This window comes from Amblyomma americanum, chromosome 1, assembly GCF_052857255.1.
Source record: "Amblyomma americanum isolate KBUSLIRL-KWMA chromosome 1, ASM5285725v1, whole genome shotgun sequence".
In the NCBI taxonomy this organism is placed as follows: Eukaryota; Metazoa; Arthropoda; class Arachnida; order Ixodida; family Ixodidae; genus Amblyomma; species Amblyomma americanum.
Window position 1 is genome coordinate 42,823,674 of NC_135497.1, and position 25,356 is coordinate 42,849,029.

General features: G+C 48.3%; 1 pseudogene; it reads right to left on the reverse strand.

The window, feature by feature from the left end:
• Positions 1 to 20,983: 20,983 nt before the first annotated feature.
• LOC144128545 (tubulin beta-4B chain pseudogene) lies at positions 20,984 to 23,720 on the reverse strand (annotated as a pseudogene).
• Positions 23,721 to 25,356: the final 1,636 nt, after the last annotated feature.

The following is a 25,356-nucleotide window of genomic DNA, read 5'->3' on the forward strand; positions in this document are numbered from 1 at the left end:
AGCTAATCAGAAAATCTGTCGGTTGGTGTAAGCAGAGAAAGCATGGATGGGACAAACAGGGACCCTAGAACAGGGGGCGGGGCGAGGGGGTCGGTCGCCCCCCCCCCCCCCCCCAACATTTTAACGCGACAGCGTTAAGGAGCTCGTGTAGTAGAAAAGCCGGTTTCGGCGTCGGCGGCGTTGGCCGTGAGCGAAAAATCGTGCTCCTCGCACTCCTCCTCCTCTTAATCGCAATGTACTCCACTGCCCCAACAGATAGCGCGCGACAGCATTACGCCGCCGTTGCCCGACTAGAGTTGAGCCCTGCTGGGAGGCTAGTCCTGCCACCGCGCAGAGGGAGGCTAGCCGGCGCTCCCCCTCCTGCGCGCTGCTGCTGACGCCCGCGCTCCCTCCCCCTGGGGCTCTGCAGAACGTGGTTTGCCGCTCCGCGCGTCCATTTCACCTTACGTAGCACAGCGAAGCGGGCAAGGTGTCGCGCCGACCGGGGGATGGCGTTCCGTGGACTCCCTGGCAGTGCTGCAACACGCTGTCGCGTTCCACTCTCAAAGGCGAAGCTTAAGCGCCCTCCAATTTTTGCGCCCCCCCCCCCCCCGTTCTCCGATTGCTTGCACTTTGGTCAGATTTCTGTAATTGAAACACTTCAGTTGTATGACTCTTAATGCAAATCACAGTGGGGCTGAGCTACTTCGCTTTGTAGCCAGTTGTAAAGCATTTCGTAGTAACCTAAACTAGTCATGTCCCAATAGAAGTCGACTGACTGCCTGACCCGTGTACATGATCATGAATAGCAGAGCTCAAACAAACTATGCACAAACTTTTTTAATGCAATTGATCGCTCCTCATGTGTAAAGCTTCCCATTTCACTTAGTTTTATATTGCCGTGAATATTTGCCCCGTTTGTTCGTTCGCACTCAAAACCGCCGGCAGGCGGCTTTATTATTTTGTTTTGTAATGCAAGATTCGACCAGACTTATCTCCATTGATAGTGGCCGCGTGCAAATGCTTCCACATTTTTCTAGATTGTTGCAGTTGCTAATGGTTCTTTATCGAAGGTTTCTTGCTAGATTTAAATTGAGCACGGCCAAGAACTGCAGGCATTCAGTTCGGTGACCGCCTAGCACGCTTGCGGCTATCGCCGCCGCCGAGTCATTCAGAACTTAGTGGGCGCGAGTCAACCACTTAAACAGTTTCTTTTGGAAGCCTTTTTGTTGTCCTCCTGACTGCTGGAGTGTCGTCACCAAAAGGTGACAATTTGCATCAACCTTTGAGCACTGAAAAGTAAAAAAAAATAATAAAAATATAAAATTTATTATGCACATGAGCATTAAAAATAAATAACAAAATAAACCCAAAGCTTTGCCCCCCCTCCTCCCCTAAATAAATGTTCCGGAGTCCCTGGGGACAAGCACCGGAATGCTTTCTCTATGCTCGCTTCTTTTATCTTCTTACTGCTAAAGCATTATATGGCTCATTGGCAACGAAACCCGGCGTTGTCCAGCAGCTGTAGTCCAAGAAATCCCGGATGACGTCACTGTGGTTTCGCGTCAAGTCAGCAGTAGACCATAAGATAGAGCGGCGCCCAGAAACCCGGTGACCTCAACAGCAAAGTTCTTCCTAAGGTGGGAGGAATTGAGCGATGTCCTTCAGATTGCGAGGTGAGCACGCAAGCCACAGGCCACAGAAGCAGATTACTTCTTGGCGAATAAAGATGAACCTAGTGCATGCGTTTCCTTACGACTGTACGCAAATGGGTTAGTGTGTCATCAGAAAGGAAGGAATCGTTAGTGACGCTCGCAACAGAACTCACGATGAGACAATGCTTTCGCGTTCAAAGCACTTAAGTAGTCTTAGGCGCCCTCCGTAATTTTTTTTCTCACTGGCTTGCCTTTCGTCAAGAGGGGGCTTCGAATAACTTAAACGTTTCTGTGTCCCCTGTTGCTCTCCCCGAAGCCTCCTTCACATAAAAGTATCTTCCTCCGCTACCATAGGCGCTCCGGTTTGGAATCATCATCGACAGCTCTGCCGCACTCCTCTGTTGAAGAGGTTCAAAGCAGAATTTATGGTCAAGTCTTAGCAACGTAGTGGTCATAGCTCCCTCCGCCATCCTCGTTCCTCTCGTGAGTACGCCACTGAGACAAGAACGCCTGTGTACACCTTAGGGGATGCATCCAATTGCTGTGCAATGAGTGTCAAAGCGCCAAGTGCATGCAGACCTGGATAAGCCGGCTTTCCGCGGCAGAAATATTCGCAGCATAGGCGCGCGCAGCGGGAAACTCCCCCCTACACTAGATCTAAACACAGATAAGCCTCCATGCAAGGAAAGAAAAAAGTACGCTGTCCTCTAGCGCACTCCCATTCAAGGCACGGTATGCAGTCCGTGCTACGGAGTGGATTTCGATCACGAAACTGGAGTCTGGAGGTACACGAGGCGAACACTAAAGGTGGGTAGCCGCACGCCTTCTCCGTCGCCGCGATGCACTACAAACGCTGACAGTGCTATGCCGAAAAAAGCGCTCTTCGAGCTCAAAAAGCCTATTAAAAAAATATGTAACGTCCTAGGTGACACATCCTGTATGGTGCGCTAACAAGGGGGAACTGGCTGCGCCGTGCGGGTGGCCGCCGGTGCAACAGGAACCTTGGTACCGCTGTCAACATTTTCATTATCAGCCCCGAGTCAGTCAGATGATCAGTGTGTGAAATAAAACATGTAGAAATTATAACTAGTAAGGCTGTTGAATTCCCAAGTTCTCAGCCTTACTTCCCGGAACGAAGTCCGATTTCAGCTCAGTGAGGTTTCCAAGAACTGGCTGCAGGGAAAAAAAAATTCTACAAAATTCCACTGTCAAATCAAAGCCTTTTGGCGACGTTGGTGCAGGAGTTTTTCATTCACACTGTGAGTAGTTCAGTACAGCCACATCTTCTTTCTATTTTCTCTTTTCACTGGAATTGCAGTATAGGAAAGCGGTGCCGCATTGTGGTGGGCAAAGCCAACCAGTGTAGTCTTACCATGGAAATGAAGCAGCAGCTTAACCACCTTGGTCTGAATAATCACTCGCTCCGCCTTGCATTGTACGATGTGCTAAAAAAGAAAAAGTTGTACTGCTCTCCAAATAACAGAAACATATTTTGGTTTATTTCTGTCCCTGGTGAGATCATGAGCCTGATTTTGTGCACCAAATTTCTTGCAGTCATGTCAGGGAATAGACACTCGGCGTTTGGGTAATGCGTAGACGTGCAAGCAAAAATATCATGGGCGGTTTAGCTTGGAGTTAACCACGAATTATCGTGCGCTAGCACCGTCAGCCCTGATTATGCATGGTTAATCTGGACTTTCTATGCTTTTGCTTGAACTAAATTGGCTTACTTTGGTTGAAATATCAAATAATGAAAGTGCGTGATATTGCGCTATTTTAAACTTGTTGCGGTAGAATTGGTCATTCTCTACATTCACAGATCCGTGGGTGTCCTGATTCCTCTCTTTGTGCAGAAGTGTTGCGGTTAAGCTACGCGCCACTGCCTTGCGATGGCAGGTGCTGCCATCGGCGGGGCTTATGAGACCCATGTTGTTCCTGAGGAATCTCTCGCGACCAATAATCAATTGAAATCCTACAGGCAGTTTGCTCGCAATCCTTTGGGCGGCTCGTGATGTCGTCACAACGTCATGTTACCAAGGTGGCCCACGTGCTAGGAGCAGGCTTCGGACACGCAGACAACTGCTTTTCGGCGGAGTGGAAGCGCTAGGGAACTAAAATGGCAACCACAGGAATCGTTTACTCCAGACTCGAGGTTAAAGTGATTACCATTATTCATCCAAATGCTGCATTTTAGCGACCCGTTTGATTTTCAAGTGACCTTAGTAATGTTTTATTTTAAGCGACAACATAAGAGCCTCACGGCAGCGGAAAGCCGGCATCGCACTGAGGGAAGACACTAAGGAAATAAACTTCATAGCCGGGGAAACAGGATTCGAACCCGCGGTGGCGCAAAAAATCAGTTCCGCTGGCCGCTGCTTCAGACCACCACGCCATCGCCCCAACTTTTTTAAAGCATGGTATTTACTAAATTGAAAATATAACCTATTTACATTCACTAAATTATTTGCAAAGCTTCTAGGAACCGCCTTGAAACACATCGCAGAAAGGCAGAGCAACAGAGCGCTAGATGGGAGGTAAGGCTGAGCACATCACTAAGAGGGAGTGTCACTCCGGTTTAAAGTCCGTCGGTTCATACACTTCCCACAGTTGTACAATCAGTCGGGAGAAATCTTAACATCCTGCGTGTATACGAACTGCCAAGCTTTCAAGGAAGGAAGGCTTCAGACATTGCTGGCACATACCCACTACGGGGGAGTGGCCAAGACACAGGCGGTTAATTGCTGGATACAGGAAAGTTTGGATGGGAAAAGGAGTGGTAATAGTATGTAGTCTGATAGATTGGAAGACGGAAGGACAGGGGTCCTGTTAACTTGGAGATCGAGGACGGGACAAAAGCTTAATGTGCATAATAGTATAAAATGCCTGTAATGTTTCAATGTCGTACTGACTGAGAGCGGGAAAAAGAAATTAGAATGGGAGCCGCTGCGTTTCTTGAAGAAAATTTTGCACAGCAGAGCGCACACTCCTGTCCCTTCGTCCAAGCAAAGAAGCGCCAATGGAAAGAACAACCGCGCGGAGGACACAGGCAAGCTCAGTTGATGAAATGGAATTTGCAAAAGACGCTTCCTCAAATGACAGAAGCGCCGGGAGAACAGCAGGAAGTGATCTATTGTCTCAGCTTCGGCACAAAAAGGGCACAATGGGGAAGCCGCTAGGCCAGATCTGTGAAGGTAGAAATTTAGAAGGGGAACCCGGCAACGCAAAACGGGTGAAAGAGACCTCTAGTCTGCGTGAGCGCCAGTCTTTGCTACTCCAAGGAGGCAGAAGATGCTGATATTCGGGAGATGATGTAAGAGCCGAGGCAGCAAATTCCTGAAATATTGTGTAGCTGCAAAAACCGCCGCTGTATATGCACACGCTGGCAGGACAGCAACAATTGGGCCGCAGAGAGAGGCTCTTGCTAAGGAATCTGCAACCTAATTTAAGTGAAAGCCCATGTGGCCTGGTACCCAAAGCACCTTACCGAATTTAGATGGAGCGGAATCAGGAATTAAAGAGGCGTAATGCCCGAGACTCAGTGGGCGAGGATAATGAAGAGCCAATGGACAGAGTCTGTCATAACCAGGACCTGGGAAACGGTAGTTTCTAATTTTCGAAAGGCTAAGATTACTGCTAATAATTCAGCCAGAAAAATTGGAGTGAATTCAGGAAGACCGAGAGAAAAAGACTAATCCAGTGAAGGCGAAAAAATTCCCACACCTGCCTTTTCGCGATCCTGCGAGGCATCGGCAGCAATAAGAACATGAGAGGGAAAGGACCTTAGGTGGTCCTGCCACAGGCCAAGCTTTCAAGCTGTGCTTACAATGTCGTCTTCTTGACGCACCTGTGTTCACACGTGCTAAACTGCCAGTGTCTCACAATGTAGTTTGAAAGCATAGTCTGCATCATCTTCTGTGGGAAGATTATTGCTTGGAATCGGGAAAATAAGGGACGTGTATAAGTGATCCTTCAGTTTTGCTTTCCAAACAAGAAAAGCAATTCTTGGAAAAGTAATACCAAAGGTAAACCGATCTGCTGGGACAAAGCCTTTTTTTATGCTTGTTGATACAATAGCAAAGTTGCTGCTTTAAATGTGTTTTTTATTTATGTTTTTACATGTGAAGCTTAAATATGTGTGCACGCCGCAATAAACTTCAGTTGACAGTTTGTGCACCAGTGTTTGTGTCGTACCTGTGTTGTCTCAAGTCAGTTCAAAAGCGCAATTATGTTATACCATATTAACTACCTACTAGCCCAATTTCAAACCCTCTTAATCTTCCATCCATCGGCGTGGAAGCGTCGTCAGTCGAGCATGCAGCAAACCTCGCGAAGCGGCGTAAGATTGGAAGCAGTGAAATTCAGAAGACCCAGTGCTATCACAATGTCATCGGGTAATGGTGATAGAGCGACCTACAATCTTTCCTTGTTGTTAGCCACGACTGCTTCACAGGCAATTGCTTTCGCCCGTGTCCTGAAACGAGATTCTAGTACGTGGTGTTTAGGACGCAACGTAATCACCAAGCAAAACGCGCCGGGACCGGCACTGGGACCGAATGGCAACCGCGATCCCCTGAGCCGTGAAATAACCCGCGAGGTGGTAGAGGTGGCTTACCTTCGCCCCAATCTGGTTGCCACACTGGCCTGTCTGGATTTGGACTCTCTCGCGCATGTTCGATGCCACTCCGAGACTCAGCTGTCAAGATGCCGACTGCCTGCCCGGGTAAAGGGTCCACGTATTTGTAGCCTTCGCCGCATCAACGCTCACTTCTTCCTCAACTCTGTTCCTATGTGTACGCGTGTCAACTCAATAGCGCATAAAGTAGTGCCGCAGCCTGTTCCTGCCATGGTATATGCGTTTCAGAGCTTATATATAAGGCCTTCAGTTCACGTACAGGATGCCGTGTAAAGGATATGCGCCGTACAACGCGAACTATTTTTCGTTTTGCAAAGCTTCCGGCACAACGGGGTTCTCTCAACTGTTGTTGTTGTTGTTGTTGTTGTTAGCCTATCAAAAGATGGCACATACCCACACTGGGGGATCGGCCAAGAATCGGGTGGCTATTCACCTGAACGCAGTTAACAAAAAGGAAAAGCACGTGGGAGCGCAACACCGGTGAATTTTTTGTCATGAACAGAAAAGGAATGAGTGTTTTGATTTTAAAATTTTAAGAATAATAATATAGAGAGGGATTAAATAATAATGATTTTGTCAAAATGTAATAATTGATAGAAAAGAAAAGGTTGGAACACTTAGCAAGGCAGTCGGTGAGATTCTATCAGGAAATTTAGAACAGCGGTACAAACAGATCTGTGGCTGAACCCAAATGTGGTGGCGCCAAATGATAGCAAGAGCGGGCTGCTCAAACTAAGGCCAAGATGCTGCAAGGGCTCCTCCAGCAACCTTTTTCTCAGAGAGTTGAATCGGCGACAATACAGCCAAAAATGTTCAATAGATTCAGGCTCACGGCAATATGCACAAAGGGGAGAGAGCGCCAAACCCGACTTGTGTAAATATAAATTTAGAGGGGGGATGCGGCAGAGCAGCCTCGTCAGTGATACTTCAAGCTGCCGAGAGCAACAAATTTTCCTGTTCCAATAATATTTAAGGTGCTCATAATCCGCCGATGTTAAAAGTGATGTGTCTTGCGTGCTTAAAGACGCACGTCGCCGAAATCTAGATGCTGTAATATAGGCTGTAGCCGGGATGATTGGCAACACGGGGCCGATGAGGGAAGCCTTTGCGAGATTATCAGCAATCTCATTTACTGTCACACTGCTGTGACCGGGAACCCATACTAAATGAACAAGGCTCAAATGCGGAGGAAGTAGGGATAAGAAAGTTGTTAAAATGGGACCGTCAACATGTGCACCGAGGGACGAACACATAGATAAAGAATCAGTAATTACTGCAACTGCTGTAATAGAGGGGTCTAGCTTGCGTAGAGCACGCACAACTGCTAGAAATTCTGCTTGAAAAATAGGGGTGAAATCTGGAAGGCGCAGTGAAAAGGCCTAAATGCGAGCAAAATATTCCCACACCTGCTTTTTCATTGCATTGCGATGCATCAGTGGCTATTGCTATACCTGTAGGTAGGGCCCTCAGATGATCTTCTAGAAGACCATTTAGAATACTCGGTGGCAAAAGTTTTGCATTTTTTGGGAATATGTCGTCGAAAACAATGTGGATAGCGGGCCCATTGCGAAGCGCAGGAAGGATATCATAAATGTTTACATCTAAAGGCTGAAGTAATCTTTGCACAAACACTACCTGAGGGGAATTGAAACGAGACCAGGGAACACCAAAAAAAGAGGTCGGCTGAGAACAGAAAATGCTTTGGGAACGGTGGAAATGGGATTCATAGATCCTGAGGTAAGTTTGCACAGTTAAAAATTGAAGTCGTGATAAGAGAGACGGAATGCGGGCTTCAAGGTACAGCACATTGATGGCCACAAATTTTGGAAGGCCGAGGCACATGCGAAGTGCTTCCCTCTCTAAAAGGACGAGAGGGCGAAGTTTATATGTAGCCGAGCCTGAAAACAACACTGATCCAAATTCTAAAATTGGCCTGACATACATTATGTAGATCATTAATAGCGCATCTCTGCGCATGCCGTACCGGTGATGACATAATCTCCGTAACATGCCCACGGCACGAGCCCCTTTCGCCGCGTCATGGTCAATGTGAGGTCGCCAGGTGAGCTTGTTGTCATAAATGACCCCTAGGTATTTAGGGATTGAACCTGCGGTATTATTGTTAACTGGCAAGTGAGAGAGACCGCTACAGGAGTGAATAGAGGGAAAACAAGAGTGGCGCACTTGCGAACATTTAACTTCAGGTGTAATGCGCTCAACCAGTGCTCAAGTGTATGCAAATATGACTGCAACAGACCATACAGAGAATGTATATCCGGCGCAGCAGCAAAAAACGCAATGTCGTCCGCATAGACGTAAGTGCGTACATGGCGGTGGAGAGGAATTGAGCTCAACAGAATATTAAAGAGCACAGGAGAAAGAACAGCTCCTTGCGGTACACCTCGCGTTTGTCTGTACCTCTGAGTTGAGTTGAGTGGTTGTAAACTACCGGCGGGATTAGCCTTGCAGTTGCTGCCGGCAATTGCTCCGCCGTAGCGACACTTAAATAGAAATCACAGAAACACTGTCCGCAAAAACCCAAATAGACACTCCTGAGGTCACCATGTGGAGGCCAAATCCGTGTCCTGCAGGTAAAGTAGAAGAAGGCGAGAAGCAACCCTTCTACTCGACTGGCTCCCGCGCGGGAAAACAATGTCCTGAAGAGAACTGTGAGGAACTCCTGCCTTCTTGAGGGATCCGAATAACACAGCCCGTTCCGCGTTGTACAAAGTACAGCACAAGAGGTAATGTTCTATGTCACCACACACACCACACGTTGAACACAATGGTGACAACGCTAGGCCAGTCTTATACATCCACGCCGGCGTACGAGCAGAATCCGTGCGAACGCGGTGCAGCAAAGTGGCTTGGTACCTTTTGAGACCTGATGAGGAGAGGTCCACAAAGAACTGAAGTGGCACAACACCACATCTCTGAACATTTGTTTGACTTCATGAGGGACTCCATGTACTGGAATCCCGGAGAGAGCTGTATGGGCGAGGTTGTCTGCTATCTCGTTGCCTAAGACACCTATGTGCGAGGGCACCCATTGAAAACGTATAGAGAAGCCTTTGCTATGTAGATTCTGCACCAAACGTAAGGATCTAAGACTCAAGGCATCAGTGTGGAACCCTTACTCTAACCTTTGAAGGGCAGATTTTGAATTCGTAATTATGACAGTAGGTTGAGGCGTACAACACCGTAGCTTCTTTAGAGCTGCCTCAATGGCAACGCTTTCGGCCATTGTGGAGGACACGACTTTAGTAAAACGAACAGACCAATCATACTTCAAAGACGGAATATGAAAAGCAGCTGCGCTAGATCCTCTGACCTTGTCCACAGAGCCGTCTGTAAAAATTTGAAGATGACTGGCATATTCGGTCTCAAGATGTTCCAGTACGAGCGAACTCATTGCCGCTAAAGGAGAATTCCGCTTAGCGCGAACGTGGGGAATTGCCAAGGAACAATCGAGGCTCGGAAAGGACCAAGGTGGCTTCAACGTCTTAGGTCGATCTCGAAGGTCGAGACCCAGAGAACGAAGAGTATTTAAAGCCAAGTACGCCCGGGACTCAGATCTCTTTCGAAGGCGCTGTAGAAGCGCTCTCCCGGCAACAGTCTCTCTGAGGCGGCCAATTTGCAGCAAAAGTCTTTGTTAAGAGGCTAGCCGAAGAGGTTTCGATTGAGAGTCATACAGTACTGCATTGTTTGGAGCAGCCTGCGGAACGCCGAGAGCCCTCCTTAGTCCCATTCTGTGCAAAACCTCAAGGCGTTCCAGCTGCGATACCGAGGGGGAAATTAAAGGGAGCTGGTACATTATGCAACTTGTCACCAGGGCATCGTGAAGCCTGATCATTGAAGCAGGATGGTTTCCTCATTGCTCACTAGCAACTCTACGAAGCACATTGAGACGCAAAGATAGTGAAGCCACAATCGAGTCCACAGCTCGCCGCCACTGTGGACGTGAGTCAATAGTGGCGCCCAAAAAACGTATGTGGTTAACCTGACGAAGGCAAGACTGATCAAGGTCTATGCTCAGCCGCGCATACCGTCGTCCCCTACCTGGAAACAGGACGAAGCCAGATTTTTCCACCGAGAGAGTCAACCCAACACCTTGAAGGTAACTTTTAACTGAAAGCACGGCCTGTCGCGCTAATAGAGCTAAGCGTTTGTGTTGATATCCGGTTAACCAAAGACAAATGTCGTCTGCATATATCGACATATGGACATGCCTACAATGTTTTTGCACTTTTGCGGGAAGACCAGCCATGACAACATTAAAGAGCGTTGGGGACAGGACACTACCCTGAGGTACCCCTCGCGATACCGCCCTTTCGGAGCTCATTGTACTGCCTAACCGCACTCGAAATTTACGATCACTGAGAAATGAGTGAATGAATCGCAGAAGATAGCCCTGTACGCCTATGACCTGCAGGCTATTCAGTATTGAGCTCTGGAGGACGCTATCATAAGCCTTTGATACGTCTAGGAAAATAGCTAGTGTTGAAAGTCCAAAAGTACTCTGATGTTCAATGTGGCTTATCAAGTCCAGGACGCTATCTTGCGCGCTTAAACCTGTGCGGAATCCAGTCATGCATGTTGGTAGTGCCCTTCTATCCTCAAGCCACCAAGACAAACGCTTACTTGCCATCTTCTCCATGAGCTTAGCCACACACGACGTCAGCGATACGGGACGAGACGAGGCCGCGTCTGTCATCTCTTGGCTGGCCTTCAGCAGTGGGACTACACAAGCCACTTTCCATGAAGGGGGAACGTCACCAGACAACCACACTCGATTGAGATAGGTTAGGATCATCTTCCGGTGTTCCAGAGGCAGGTTCTGTAACATTTGATTGGTAATGCCGTCAGGAACTGGTGCACAGCGACGCCGCAGGCTGCGGAGCGCTGTCTGTAGTTCTCGAAGTGTGAACGGGGCGTCCATAACAGACGGAGACGTAGCAGGCAGAGCGCAGGGATGAATGCCTGGTCTGGAATTTACAAATGCATCCGCAAATTCCTCTGCTAAGCACACGAGATGTTTCTGCGTGCGCGATGCAAGCGCCTCGAAAGGTTTACTCGGACGAGAGCCACCAGCAAGACTGCCAACGACAAGCCAAATTCTCGTTATCGGTGAGAAAACAGTCAAACTAGCGCAAAAGGATGCCCACTGGGACCTACAGAGCTTGTTCGCATGACGTCTAATGGCAGAGTTGAGCCTGTTGAAAGTTGTCTTCAAGGCTCTGTCGTCCTTCTTCCGCAACAGTTGTCGCTCCGCCCTTCTGCGCACTGAGTAGAAGTTCCTGAGTTTTAAATCCGGAGTCGGAAAATGATCAGGTAGCTTGAGCGCCGTGGTAGCAGCCATCTTAGCATAAATCATTTTGTCTGTCACATCACCGGAAACACGGGCTAAGTGCTCCCTGTATTTGTCCCAATTAACAACATGGCAAATTTTAGGACCACGCAGATGGAAGTCGGCAGTAAACAGAAATATCGGGTAGTGATCACTTCCCATTCGGTCAGCTCTAGTTGACCACTGCACACGGACGTCAGGTGAATGCAAGGTTAGGTCTATAGATGTGGGTGAGGTTGGAGGCCGAAAGAAAGTGGGACTTCCGTCATTGGACACACACAGGTCCTAACTGTCGATGACTTCTACAAGTTGGCGTCCGCGAGGATATGTGTTCCTGTCACCCCAGGCAGGGTGGTGGGCGTTGAAGTCACCGCAGATGATTCTGGGTGCTGGGCAGCGGTCACAAAGTTGCTGGAGGAACAAAGCCAAATCGACCTTCTTCCGCGGGGACACGTATACTGATGCAATGGACAGAGTTCGGAAGGCGAGCCGAATCCTCACAGCCAATACCTCAATACTGTCGGTGCAAAGATCGGTGACGTTCAAAGCCACATGAGGAATCTCCCTTCGTATGTAAAGGGCGGCACTTCCTGCGGGAAAAGACTTTATGCTGCAATTCTTGTGGGCGACGTATCCCGGAAAAGACCTCCCGCTTGGCAAGCCAGCCTCCGAGAGGGCCAGTACTGGAACACAGGTCTCTTTCAAGAACAATTTTAGTTCTGCTAATCGACTTATAATCCCAGCGCAGTTCCATTGCATGATAAACGGCACTTTTCTAGGGTTTTTAGTTGCAACAGGTTGAAGAAAACAAGCCATCTAGGAGTTGAAGTTCTCTGCGAAGGCAGTGATCAAGGTCTCAAAGGAAAGCACCAGCTGTATAAAGTTCTTCAAAGTGCCAGGCTGCATCGCTTGGCTGAACTATCACTGGGATGCCGACTGTCCGGTGCTTCCGATGACTCACCACTTTGAAGCCATCGTTGTCCATTTCCGCCATGTCAGCCACTTCCTCGTCAGAGGCGACGATAGTTGAGTCGTCACCACTGAGCGATGATGACGCACTGCACTGATGGACGTCCCTGATGACTGGCAGATCCCCGCCATGTGATGCCATGGCCGCCTCCGCCCCACTGGGCTCCTTTGGATGGCGCTGTCCCTTTAAGGATACCGGCGCCGGAGCTGCCGTACTCTTCCCGTAGGGACAGTACCACCTTAAAGACGCGGCCGTCTTTCAAGGATGGAAATAACCAAGTTAATAACTAGAAAACAAGGGAAAATTACTGAGCTGAGGTGACAACAGATAGAGCAGCGTCGTCTTCCTCTCTGTACCTCTCTGAATGAACACCATTATGGACGCAAAAGAATTCCCTGTTATGAAGAAATGCAGATATCCATGCAACTATATAATCTGGAAATTGAGGAGACTGTAGCCTATGTATCAGGATGGAGTGTTCTACACTGTCGTAAGCTTTGGCGACGTCTAACGTGACCAAAGCCGCGACCAGGCGTTGATGACGAGCAAGGAGAATTCTGCTCTCAAGATCAGCATGTACATTCCATATCCAACACCGTGGCCGGAAACTGAGTTGGCACGGGCTGAGTATAGTTTTGCGGTCCACAATGGCTGACACCCGAATTAGAAACACCCTTTCTATCAACTTTACCACGTTTGATGTTAAAGAAATTGGCCTAATATTATCCAATTCATAGCCTCCACCCTGATTTTTAGGTAAAGGGATCACCTTGGACAGCTTACACTCAGAAGGTATCCAAGCGTGTTTGAGAGAGTAGTTTATTAGGTGTAATAAGGAGTTGGGAGACTCTTCAAATAGAATCGTGAGCATCTTTGTAGTAACACCATCAGGACCAGGAGCAGCAGCTGGCAATCTCTGGACAACTTGTGAAAGCTCTGATAGATTTACTTGTGAGGCATTATCATTTGGCACGACTGGTGCAAACAACAATGGTCGCAAAGGTAGTAAAGACGAGAACCGCTTTTGCAGGCCTGTGGCTATTAATTCAACCGTCTGGATAGCTTCTACAGGTGACATAAGCAATGACTGAAAATTATGAGAGGACATGAGCTGTTTCCTAGACCGTAGAAAACCAGATAGTGCACGTCGGTTGCCCGCCTTTGAAAGATAATCGAAGTATTCTGAGTCATATATTTCCTTCGCGCGAGAAACTGTGCGTTTAAAGGTGGCTGCAATAAATTTATAATCACTCCAGTTTTTGGGACATTGGTTATGAAGAAACTTTTTCCATGCTGCCTTCCTCCGCCTGTAATCTCTTGTACAGTCCGCATTCTACCCGTTAGAAGAATTCCCTTTTGTTGGCCACACCAGGAACTCCGACTTTTTACGGCTTTCCTCTATAGCCAGACATATGCTTGCTGACTGGTGAATCTCGGCGATGTTAGACACTGAAGCAAGGGCAGAGCGCAACGCCATCTGAAATCTGTCATAATTTACATGTGACCGCAACTGAGAAGACGCCGGAGTAACACGACATATGATATCAAAATGAATAGGTATATGGTCACTTGAGGTGCCGCTATCAACAGTCGACCAATTCGTTATGCCAATTCCAGGACTAATGAACGTGAGATCTAAAACAGATTGAGTGTGTGAGCGAAAATAAGTGGCCGATCCTGTATTTAAGCACATCAGGTTGTGATCAGAAACCCAGTCCCAAAGGCGCTTGCCGCATGTATTAGTCCTACAACCCCACGACACATGGTGAGAATTGAAGTCCCCAGCCACGAGAACTGGGTTTTTACAGTTAGCGAGTAAAAAGTCCAGAGGTCTAACATCCTGGACTCCATTCGGGAAATAACAATTTGCTATTGAAAATGGAGAGCACCCAGGAAGTACAAAGTCTAGTACCAAAATCTCACAGTCAGGAGACATTTGTTGAAAAGATACCACAGCCCTGTGGCAAAATTTTGAAGAGACTAAAGTTAGTAAACCCCCGCCTCTTGACTGGCGGCCTAGGCGAAATGAACGGTAATTTTTGATATGAAAATGTTTGTCGGTTGAAAGCCACGTTTCTTGCAGAATTATGGCATCCGGATTAAGCTGGGTAGGAATGCAGTGTAAACCTGTGGAAGCGGAAAGAATAGAGCGACAGTTCCACTGCAGAACTCGCAACGACGCTATGTTTGCGAAAGTCTAGCAGCAGCAACTGCCTGCTCCAAAATGGTATCCTTGGGTTTAGTGCCAAGTTGCTTCTTCTTTGATTTGGGCTGGGTGCCTAGAGAAGACAGCGAATGAGACATGGGGGACCCACTGCGCTTAAGAAGCCGCGCATTAGGCTCCACCATCTCGGAATCATACATCATATCAACATCCCTCGAAGTACCCGAGGTAGGTACAGCGGAAGGGACAGAAGTTTGTTCCTGGGGTTGTAATGCTACTGGAATTCGAGACCGGATAAGAGGAGAGGGAATTGCTGTCGAAAGAGGTGCCAAACTGGCATGCACGGCATGTGTAAGCTGAGTCGCTAGAACATTTGTAAGGCACTACGCCACACTTGCGACAATCTTTTCTACCATTTTTGACATTGAAGCCTCCACAGCAGCCGCAATTGCCTGGGACAGCGTTTAGTCTAACATGACACCTTGCCGAGCGGTCACACCGGCATAACCGTGGGCACGTTCTTTGACCTCTGAAATAGCGTCACGGCGCGAACAGCGTTTCCTGTCAATTATCTCCAGAATTTGGATTTCCTGAGCTCGAGAGGGACAATTTGAGTAGTTTGCAGAGTGAGCACCACCGCAAAAGCAACACTTCTCATTCTTCTCAGTGCAGCTGCTCGTTGAATGACCATCCCCACAGTTGCAACACCTCAAGTTGGATTTGCAACCGCCGGCGCTATGTCCATAGCGCCAGCAGTTGTTACACTGCAGAAGCCGAGATGATAACGAGTCTACCCGAAAAATTAGAGGCCATGCCTTGATTTCAGAGGGGCAGGAAGTGCCGGCAAAGGTAGCAATCACTGATTCAGCGGGCATCCACAAGTTGTTTACATCCCGGCTACAGCGGTGCACAGCAACAACACCTGCAGCCGACAGAAGCTCAAGAGTCTCTGCCGGAGACAGGGAAGAGTCTACGCCTCGTACAATACCTTTCGTGCACGCCAGATGTGAAGGGATGAAGGAACTTTCCCGAGGGGAGGCAAAGGATGAGGAGTTTAGTAAATCTCCTACATAGGCGAGGTCTGGCGATCTGCACAGAATCCCGCCGCGTCCAAACTGGCGAACCTCTGAGATTGACTCATAATGAGAAGTCGCCGACTGGAGAGCAGCCCGAACAGCACCAGGGTTGTTCATCTTGATTGCACCACCATCCTTAGACACCAGCGCGACAGGGATACTGCCGACACCACTGCGCAAAAAAGCTTCCAACGGTAGGAGATCAGTGGACAGAGAAGCCGACCAGAGGGAACTCCCCTGGCTAGGAGACTGGGTGGACATAGCCCGGGCTTACTGCCTTACCGCGCAAAGACAGAGAGAAAATGCTACAACCAGCCACCCGAAACTTAGCCGATCGTTCCCAGCAGAGCAGCGATTGTAGCCACTGGAGACCGGCACTGGAGACCGGTCGAGGCGAGGCTGCTGTGAGCCGAGTTCCAGCTTCTTCTTCTTCTTCTTCTCCTCCTCAAGTAATATGGCACATACCCACGTGGGGAGGATTGGCCAAGGTATAGAGTAGAATGCCAATGAAGCATTTGCGCGGGGAAGGAAACGTCAGAAGACTGAATCAAGATAAAAAAAATTGGGAAAAATAAAATGAATTCAAGAGGTATGAGTCATCCGGAATAGAATCAATCTAGCCTTTTTTGGACATGCGAAACAATTTTGTATATAGCTAACAAGATAATCGATTAGTTGCACTTATGTAATCGTACAGGTAGCCGCATACACTGCTTAACGGGAATCCCTTGGCACTCGCACCGAACGATAGAAGAACTGTAAGAGACAGAGGCAGTCCTAGTCTCGAAAGAGGAACCTCCAGATATTGCTTTCTCTGAACCGCGAACCGCCGGCAAGAGAGGAGATAATGATCGATTGATTCAACTTGCCCAGATGATACACAAAGGTTTGTCGCAGCGAACCCGCACCTGCATAAGTACAAGTTTAAGTGAGGGATTCTACATCGCAGGAGTGTCATGGACACTTCAGAAAGCCTTGACTTACACCACCGGATATTCCATGGGTACTTTAGGTGTTGAAAGTCCACGGTATTGAGCAACGGATCACTCAAAGTGGCTGAAATATGTTGGAACCGCTGGATACGTGAAGCTGCTAACAGAATGAGGTGAGGGACGGGATATATTACAGATGCGCTGAGAGCTGACCTTGCCAATAAATCAGCCACCTCGTTAAAATAGACGCCTGAATGCCCAGGTACCCAGACCAAACGGATCTCGCGCACTGTGCTCGGAACAAAAAACCTAAGTGAACGAGTCAAGAAAGTTTTTTTCCGAATTTTGGAGAGAGACAATAACTGAAAGGCAGTCTGTAAGAATAAGAACCCGTGCGACATGTCTGGAAATTTTGAGAAGAGCCAAACCAATGGCCAAAAACTCTGCGAAGAATATAGGAGTATAATCAGGGATACGAACGGAGTAGCTCCAAGCTAGATCCTGCGAATATATGCCAATCGCCGCCTTCTCACAGCTGCCGGAGGCATCAGTGGAGAGAACAGTATGATGTGGAAAATTCTGTAGGTGTTCAGAAAGAAGGCCATTTAGGGTATGTGCGGGCATATGCTTCGCATGGGACGTGAAAATAAAGTCGTAATAGAAGACGGGATCAGCCTGCGTGTCAGCAACTCGTTGCAAGGAGATCAGATCAACCTGAAGCGGAGCTAACAGATGCTGCGTGAACCTAACTTGCGGAAGCTGATAACGTGTCCAGTGATTAGTCAAAAAAAGGTGTGGTTGGGATACAAAAATTGGAATACTAACGCCTGGGGCCGGGTCAAAAGACTTGAGGAAAGTACGCACTGTTAGAAGTTGGAAGCGGGAATAGAGGTTGGGGATACGGGCTTCCAGATAAAGGACAGCGTTGGAAGCTGATTTTGGGAGCCCGAGGCATAGCCGAAGGGCACGTCTTTCCAGTAAGGCTAATGGCTGCAGCTTGTAGTTCGCGCTACCAGAGAACAAGGGGCAACCAAATTCCAGGAGCGGTCTCATATAAGCCTTATAGAGCAACAGTAACGTGTCACGACGCATGCCAAACTTTTTATTGGCAACTCGGGTCAAACGGCCCAGTGCACGTTCCCCTTTAATAACATTATTCTTAATATGGTGTCGCCAGTCCAAATTTTGGTCATAAGTAACACCTAGGTATTTAACCGACTCCACCTGCGGAATTGGAGTGGAGCGGTAGGCTAGCGAGATGTACATAGGAGCGTCGGGTGGAAATACCAGCACGCCACATTTGCTGACATTAAGTGATAAATTGATTTGGTCCAACCAGACTTCAAGAGCATTCAGATATGCCTGCAAATACCCGTAGAGCACATGAATATCCTTTGCTGATACGAAAAAAGCTATATCATCTGCGTATACATAAACTGTAACGTTAGGATGAATGGGGATGTCCCGAACTAATATGTTGAAAAGCAGCGGAGAAAGAACAGAGCCTTGCGGCACACCTCTTGATTGACCATAGGTATTAGAACAAAAAGATCCGTCTGTACAGAAGAAAAATCTATCTTTTAGAAATTCACAAATCCAGGCGTAGAGGTAATGCTGTGGTTAGTTGAGCAAGCTTGTTAATGAGGACTGTGTGCTCCACGCTGTCATAGGCCTTCGCAACGTCAAGCGTCACCAAGGCCGAAACTTCTCTCTGGCGCTTGAGAGTCGTATTCGGCTCTCGAGATCCACATGCGCGGACCATATGGAACAACCGCGACGAAAGCCAATCTGTGCGGGGCTGAGGCCGTTAATATGATGAACATGCTTTGTGAGGCGACTGTGTACTACTCTTTCTATTAGCTTTACTAAATTTGAGGTTAAAGCAATCGGCCGAATATTGTCTAATTGAAATCCATTGTCTGCATTTTTTAAAAGTAAAATTATTTTCGCAATTTTCCAACTGTGAGGAATCCAAGAGGTTTCCAATGACGCATTTACAATATCTAGAAGGTGAGTTGGAAAGTCGTGCGCTAAAATCTTTAACATGCCCACAGTAATTCCGTCAGATCCCGGAGCAGCAGAGTGCATCGAGGAAACAAACTGCAGGAGCTCCAACACGTTGACCTCAGGATAGTCCGAGCTGGGGGTGAGAGTGTGCAAAGGTTCTGCTTTCTGTACCTGGAAACGGAAGGCCAGCCCCTGCGCGATGCGTTCAAGGTTTTGCTTAGCCTCCTGCGGAGACATTACCATTGACCTTATGCGATTGGAGGCCGGAGAGCTGTTATTCTGCGCCATGAATCTATAGAGAGCCTTCTTATTCTGGGGATTTGAGAGATACGTGTTTAAATTTTGATTATAATCCTCCTTTGCCTTTTTAACAGTTCTTTTGAAACATGCAGAGAAGAACTTATAATTTATCCAATTAGCTGGGCTCTGATTATAGGAAAGGCTTTTCCAGGCTGCTTTTCTACGACGATAAGCTTTCTCACACTCCTCCGTCCACCAAGGAGACGGCTGTCTGGCAGGAGCAGTAGTGCACACCGAGAATACAGAGCTCTCAGCAGCATCTTGCAGAAAGGTAATTGTCCGCTGAGCTCTTTGTGCTCGACCTGAGCTAACTATGGAGGGGAGTGAGGCAGATATAAAACGCTAAGGTGCCCGCGTCTTGTGCGATGTCAGTGCACGTTAAAGATCCCCAAGTGGTCGAAATTATTCCGGAGCCAACCACTACGGCACCTCTTTCTTCTTTCGCTCCCTCGTTTATCCCTTCCCTTACAACTCGGTTCAGGTGTCCAACGATATACGGGACAGATACTGCGCAATTTCCTTTCCCCAAAAACTAATTATTACATTTATTATTACGCCTTTCCTTTCGTGAAAATGAACGGCCTTTTCAAAGTTGTCAACGCCAATGAACTATGAACGCCGTCGGCTGACTAGTTTTGTTTGGTTTTTGAGGAAAGGAAATGACACAGTAACCGTCTCACATATCTCGGTGGACACCCGAACCGCGCCGTAAAGGAAGCGATAAAGGAGGGAGGGAAAGAAAAAAGAGAAAAGAGGAAAGGCATGGCGCTGCGCAGCGGCGGAACACCTGTGGCTCGGTGCTACTAGTGGCGCATGCTCAGTAGTGACTAGGGAGCGATAAAGAGAGAAATATGCGCGGTGAGCCGCGCGTTGTGACGTTATGTGCTTCCTCGGAGCATCGCCACGGCGAAATAGCAAGTTTGCGGCCAGTAAAGCCTTCACTTTAAAACCCCATTTGATTGCCTTCCGCACTTTGGATATGCAGCGCGTCCACCCTGCCTCTGTGGCAGGTTGCAGTTGATGATCGCGAGAGGTTGATCACCCAATGAACGCTGCGGCCTATTACTGCAGTGCCGCGTGTCCACCACGAAGTTATCAGTGCTAATGTATTCAGAGACCCGCCGCGGTGACTCAGTGGTTAGGGCGCTCAGCTACTGCTCCGGAGTTCGCGGGTTCGAACCCGACCGTGGCGGCTGAGTTTTTACTGAGGCAAAACGCTAAGGCGCCAATGGGCTGTGCGATGTCAGTGCACGCTAAAGATCCCCAGGTGGTCGAAAATATTCCGGAGCCCTCCACTACGGCATCTCTTTCTTCCTTTCTTCTTCACTCCCACCCTTATCCCTTCCCTTACAGCGCGGTTCAGGTGTTCAACGATATATGAGACAGATACTGCGCCATTTCCTTTACCCAAAAACCAATTATTATTAATGCATGCAGCCCACATGTCTTCACCATCGTCACGTAACTCGAAGGGCGAGTGAAGCGTCCACTGACCCGGGGAGCCAGTTTACGCACTTCCTTAAGCGTCTAGAACGGTGTCCACGTCAATGAACACATTGAACGCCGACAGCTTTTGCCTTGTATATCCTCGATTAACGGAGCTAATTCCGATTCAATTTATTTTAGAAATGGCCCATGTGTTGCCTCTCTCGTAATATGCTCTTTTCACGGCGCACTACATTCTTGATGAACCACCAAGCTTGCGTCTCAATCTTGGCGGCCTAGGTTTCGCAAGCAACTGATGAGAATGCTCATAGATCAAACTCGAAGTACTTGATTGCGTGGCTGTATTAAACTGACTGCCACTCGGACTGGATTATACTGAGCGAGGATTCGCTGTGCGTACAGAGATGAGGGTACAAATTTAGCCAGCTGTGCGCTTTAAAGATTAGTCTGCACTGTGCGCTCTTGTGGGTGCGTTTATGTAGTAGATTTTAAGCCGAGAAGCCCCTTACCGAACACAAAGTTATCCGGCCGGAAGAGTTGTCCAAACTGTCCCGAGCGGACGGCGTCCATGGTTCCCGGCTCCAAGTCAACCAGGATGGCCCGAGGCACGTATTTACCTTCTGAAACAAAAAATAAATATCACTTAGCGGCAACAAAGATACCGTGTAGTTATTACAAGTACCTGCGTCACAACAAAGCCTGTTAAAGAAAGGAAATGGAGCGCACCAACTGTAGGTGTCATAGCAAATAAAAGCGGCACTACTAGGCCCTTCCGCCACCTCCCGGCCTTTAAACAGATGATCCAGTTATATTTAATAATAAAATATTTAAATATCTTTCAGCAGAAAAACAGAAGGTGAAATGTTGATAGATAAATTGAGATGGATCAAAATGATGTCACTACATTAACGTCCTGTTGCGACTCCTGTTTCGATTCTGTTCCGTATTACTAAACAAACGGTGTCCTATATGGGATTAACATTCCGAATTCTGTACATGGGCTGTCATCAACGCAGTAGTGCCGGCCTCTGGATAAATTTGCACCACCTCGGGTTACTTTACGCGCAATAAGATCGCAGAACACACGGCTCTTTATGGTCTCGCCTCCATAGAAATGCGTCCGCCGAATCATGGATGTCATGATCGAGTCCCTTCCAAATGAAGCACAGCGGCGGTATTAGCAAACATAGAGTTAAAACTCCTTACAAACTCACTGCAGCAAGAGGAAACGTAGTAGAGGGGAGACGTACTATGTCCTCGTCAAACCTGATGAGGGAATTCAGAACCAGCGTTCGAACCCCACCGCGGCGGCTGCGTTTTTATGGAGGAAAAACGCTAAGGCGCCCGTGTGCTGTGCGATGTCAGTGCACGTTAAAGATCCCCAGGTGGCCGAAATTTTTCCGGAGCCCTCCACTACGGCACCTCTCTCTTCCTTTCTTCTTTCACTCCCACCTTTATCCGTTCCCTTGCGGCGCGGTTCAAGTGTCCGCCGATATATGAGACCGACACTGCGCCATTTCCTTCCCCCAAAACCAATTATAAATAATTATTATATATTCCAAACTCATTCGCGTTGTGAACATTCATTGCCTATGAGAAAAAAGGCTTTGGTCAAGAACCTTCAAGCTAATCCCTGCGGGACTTGTGGCAATGCAACCTCAAGAGCTGCAATGGCCTAGCATAACATGCCGTAAGCAGAAGAGGTCACTAGACGTTGCACTTTGATCTGACTAGAGTTGCGCGATCGGTTGTAGAATTTAAAGCTTGAAGAGCAAAGGCCTGCCGTTGAAGAAGCTCCATTGACAGGCCAGATATCAGCTTAACAGCACAAACAGCGCTATTAAGGCAGGAGCGAGAATAAGGGCCAACCATACACACAGCGTTCGGTTTTGTCTTTCGCTTGCTGTTTCTGTTGAAGTCATGTGCCAAACGGCCCGGAAAATTTCCCTAATGCTTAGCAGTGCGAAACAGCCGCAAGGCAAGATAAACTCGACGGGGAAGCTTCAAAGTGAAATTATTAACCGAAATACAGCCAGACGCGTACCGGAGGCCTCATTGTAGTAGACATTGATGCGCTCCAACTGGAGGTCCGAATCACCATGGTACGCCCCGCTCGGATCGATGCCATGCTCATCGGAAATCACCTCCCAAAACTGCAGACGGGAAAAGATTTCAGTAATTAGAGTGGCGTCACATCGCGCAGTGGCGGCAGTCAAATCATATTTAGAGGCTGTAATTCACAGCGAAAGCAACATATAACTGCTACAGTTCCACTTGTCAACTGGTTTTTGTAGTCAACTCGTCAACTGCCATCGATTCTCACCCGCCATGTGTCTTGCTGATGGCGGAAAACCGGAAGGGCCTAAGATCGCTTGAGGCTTTTGGATTGCATCATACGCGAAAACTAGGTCGCGCGAAAAAAAATTCCGGCAAAGAATCTTCGCCGATCGCTTTGCGGCAGTCATTTGCCATAAAACTGTTCCATGTCACCTCACCGCCAAGACCGATTGTCTCGAATTTTTTACAACCGGGAATAATGTCTGAGCTATATGCCATAACACAACAATATCTCAACGCTCTCAAAGCGCGAGCAGTAATTAAAAGGTCAGAGCGAAAGGAGTGGTCAAGAACAAGAGCCTTCGATGAGCATTAGCTAGGGCTCAACATTGTCCAACGCAAAAAGGCCACAACTTAGAACGAAAGCAGTACGTCTGCTAAAAGCCGCGACTGCTTTACAGGCAACTGCTTTCGCCCGTATCCTGAAACGAGATTCTAGTACGTGGCGTTTAGGACGCAACGTAATCACCAACGTAAAAAGCGCCGGGACCGGCACTGGGACCGAAAGGCAACCGCGATCCCCTGAGCCGTGAAATAACCCGCGAGGTGGTAGAGGTGGCTTACCTTCGCCCCAATCTGGTTGCCACACTGGCCTGTCTGAATGTGGACTATCTCGCGCATGTTCGATGCCACTCCGAGACTAAGCTGTCAAGATGCCGACTGCCTGCCCGGGTCAAGGGTCCACGTATTTGTAGCCTTGCGCCGCATCAACGCTCACTTCTTCCTCAACTCTGTTCCTATGTGCACGCGTGTCAACTCAATAGCGCATAAAGTAGTGCCGCAGCCTGTTCCTGCCATGGTAAATGCGTTTCAGAGCTTATATATAAGGCCTTCAGTTCACGTACAGGATGCCGTGTAAAGGATATGCGCCGTACAACGCGAACTATTTTTCGTTTCGCAAAGCTTCCGGCACAACGGGGTTCTCTCAACTGGCTCCAGGGGCGAACCCGGCCTCTTCTACTTTCTTTTCTCGGTGCTCGAAGTTGATTTCGCTCGAAAGAACTAACGTACATTCTGCAGCATAATCTTTTCACTTTTCTAGCCTTTCGATTTGTGCGCGTGCGGTCGGTTCTAAAGTTTGAATGTTACCGACCGATTGGAAAACTTTACTTCGTCATCATCAGCAGCAGCAGCAGCAGCCTGACTGTAGCCCCAAGAGGTTAGGGACCTGAGTCCAGGGCCTCATTATCTGTTCCAATCGGGGTTGCCTGGTCGATCAGTCTGCGCTGGTCATCCTGGTTTGAGCTCTCGAAACAGTGGCTTCCCATTGGGAGCAAGGGGTTGGGTGTGGTATGGGAGGTTGGGTTGGGGGTTTGGGTGGGTCATTATCATCATCGTCGTCATCATCCCGACTACGCTCACTGCAGGAGAAAGGCTTCTCCCATGGCTCTCCAATTATTCCTGTCCTTTGCCAGCGGCGCCCACCTTATGCCTGCAAACTTCTTAATCTCATCCGCCCACCTAACCTTCTGCCAAACGTTGCCAGGTTCAGATTGGGTGGCTATGCGCCAATATATGCCTGGTGAACAGCAAGCGATTAACACAGACAATTTGCGCAGAAATTGTTCATCCGGGCAGTGATTTTACTAGGTGTAATGTTCGATACTTTTGATGGATCATGCAATTCTTTAGTAAATGGGGATTCACAATACGGGCCTCTTGCCGTTCCTTGGTCCGGGCGGAGTTCTGCTTTCGGTGCGTTAGGCATGCACACTGCCCGCGGACAATTGCCTGATGTTGGTGAACGTAGCACGGCGACAGGCCGTGCGTATGCCTAATCCACTTACAGCCGCTTGCTCCGACCTCCAGCATCACAGGTGCTGATAACAGGATTAGACATGCTCATCACCTTTCACTGTGCGACGTTCACCAACATGGCAGCCAAGGATCCGGGGTCCGCCGTCAGAAAAAAGGATATCGGAATTTCTGCTGGAACCCCTGGTGCGCAGATAACCGGGGCCAATGTACCCTGTCCACTCACTCCCCCACCGTGGGTACGTACCATTCAACCAGAGGCCAAAATCATCATCATCATCAACCGGGGCCAGGCCAGATACGGGCCAGGCGCGAACTTAACGAACTGAAAGTAGAACGTCACGCGAAGCCTGTTTCGAGACACAAAAACTGGTCTCCAGATTTTCTTTTTAGTAATTGTCGAGTTTAACGTCTCGAACCGACACATGGGGTATGAGGAACACCGTAGTGGAGAGCTGCAGAATAATTTAGCCCAAATGGGGATCTTAACATGCGCCACTTGTCACTGCAGCACACGGGTATTTTTGTATTACGCTTCCATCAAAATATGGCCGCCGCGGCAGGAATCGAACTGGCGACCTTGGTATCAACAGACGACCGCCAAAGGCACTGCGGCGTCTCCGATATGGGGTTCATCGTGTAAACAGACCTTAACATAACGTAAGAGGAACAAAATTGGAGCCTTCCTCAATAGCCATGGATATCCGCATACCTAGTGTACAGAATTAAGCGAAAAATGGTTGCATTTGCGCCTT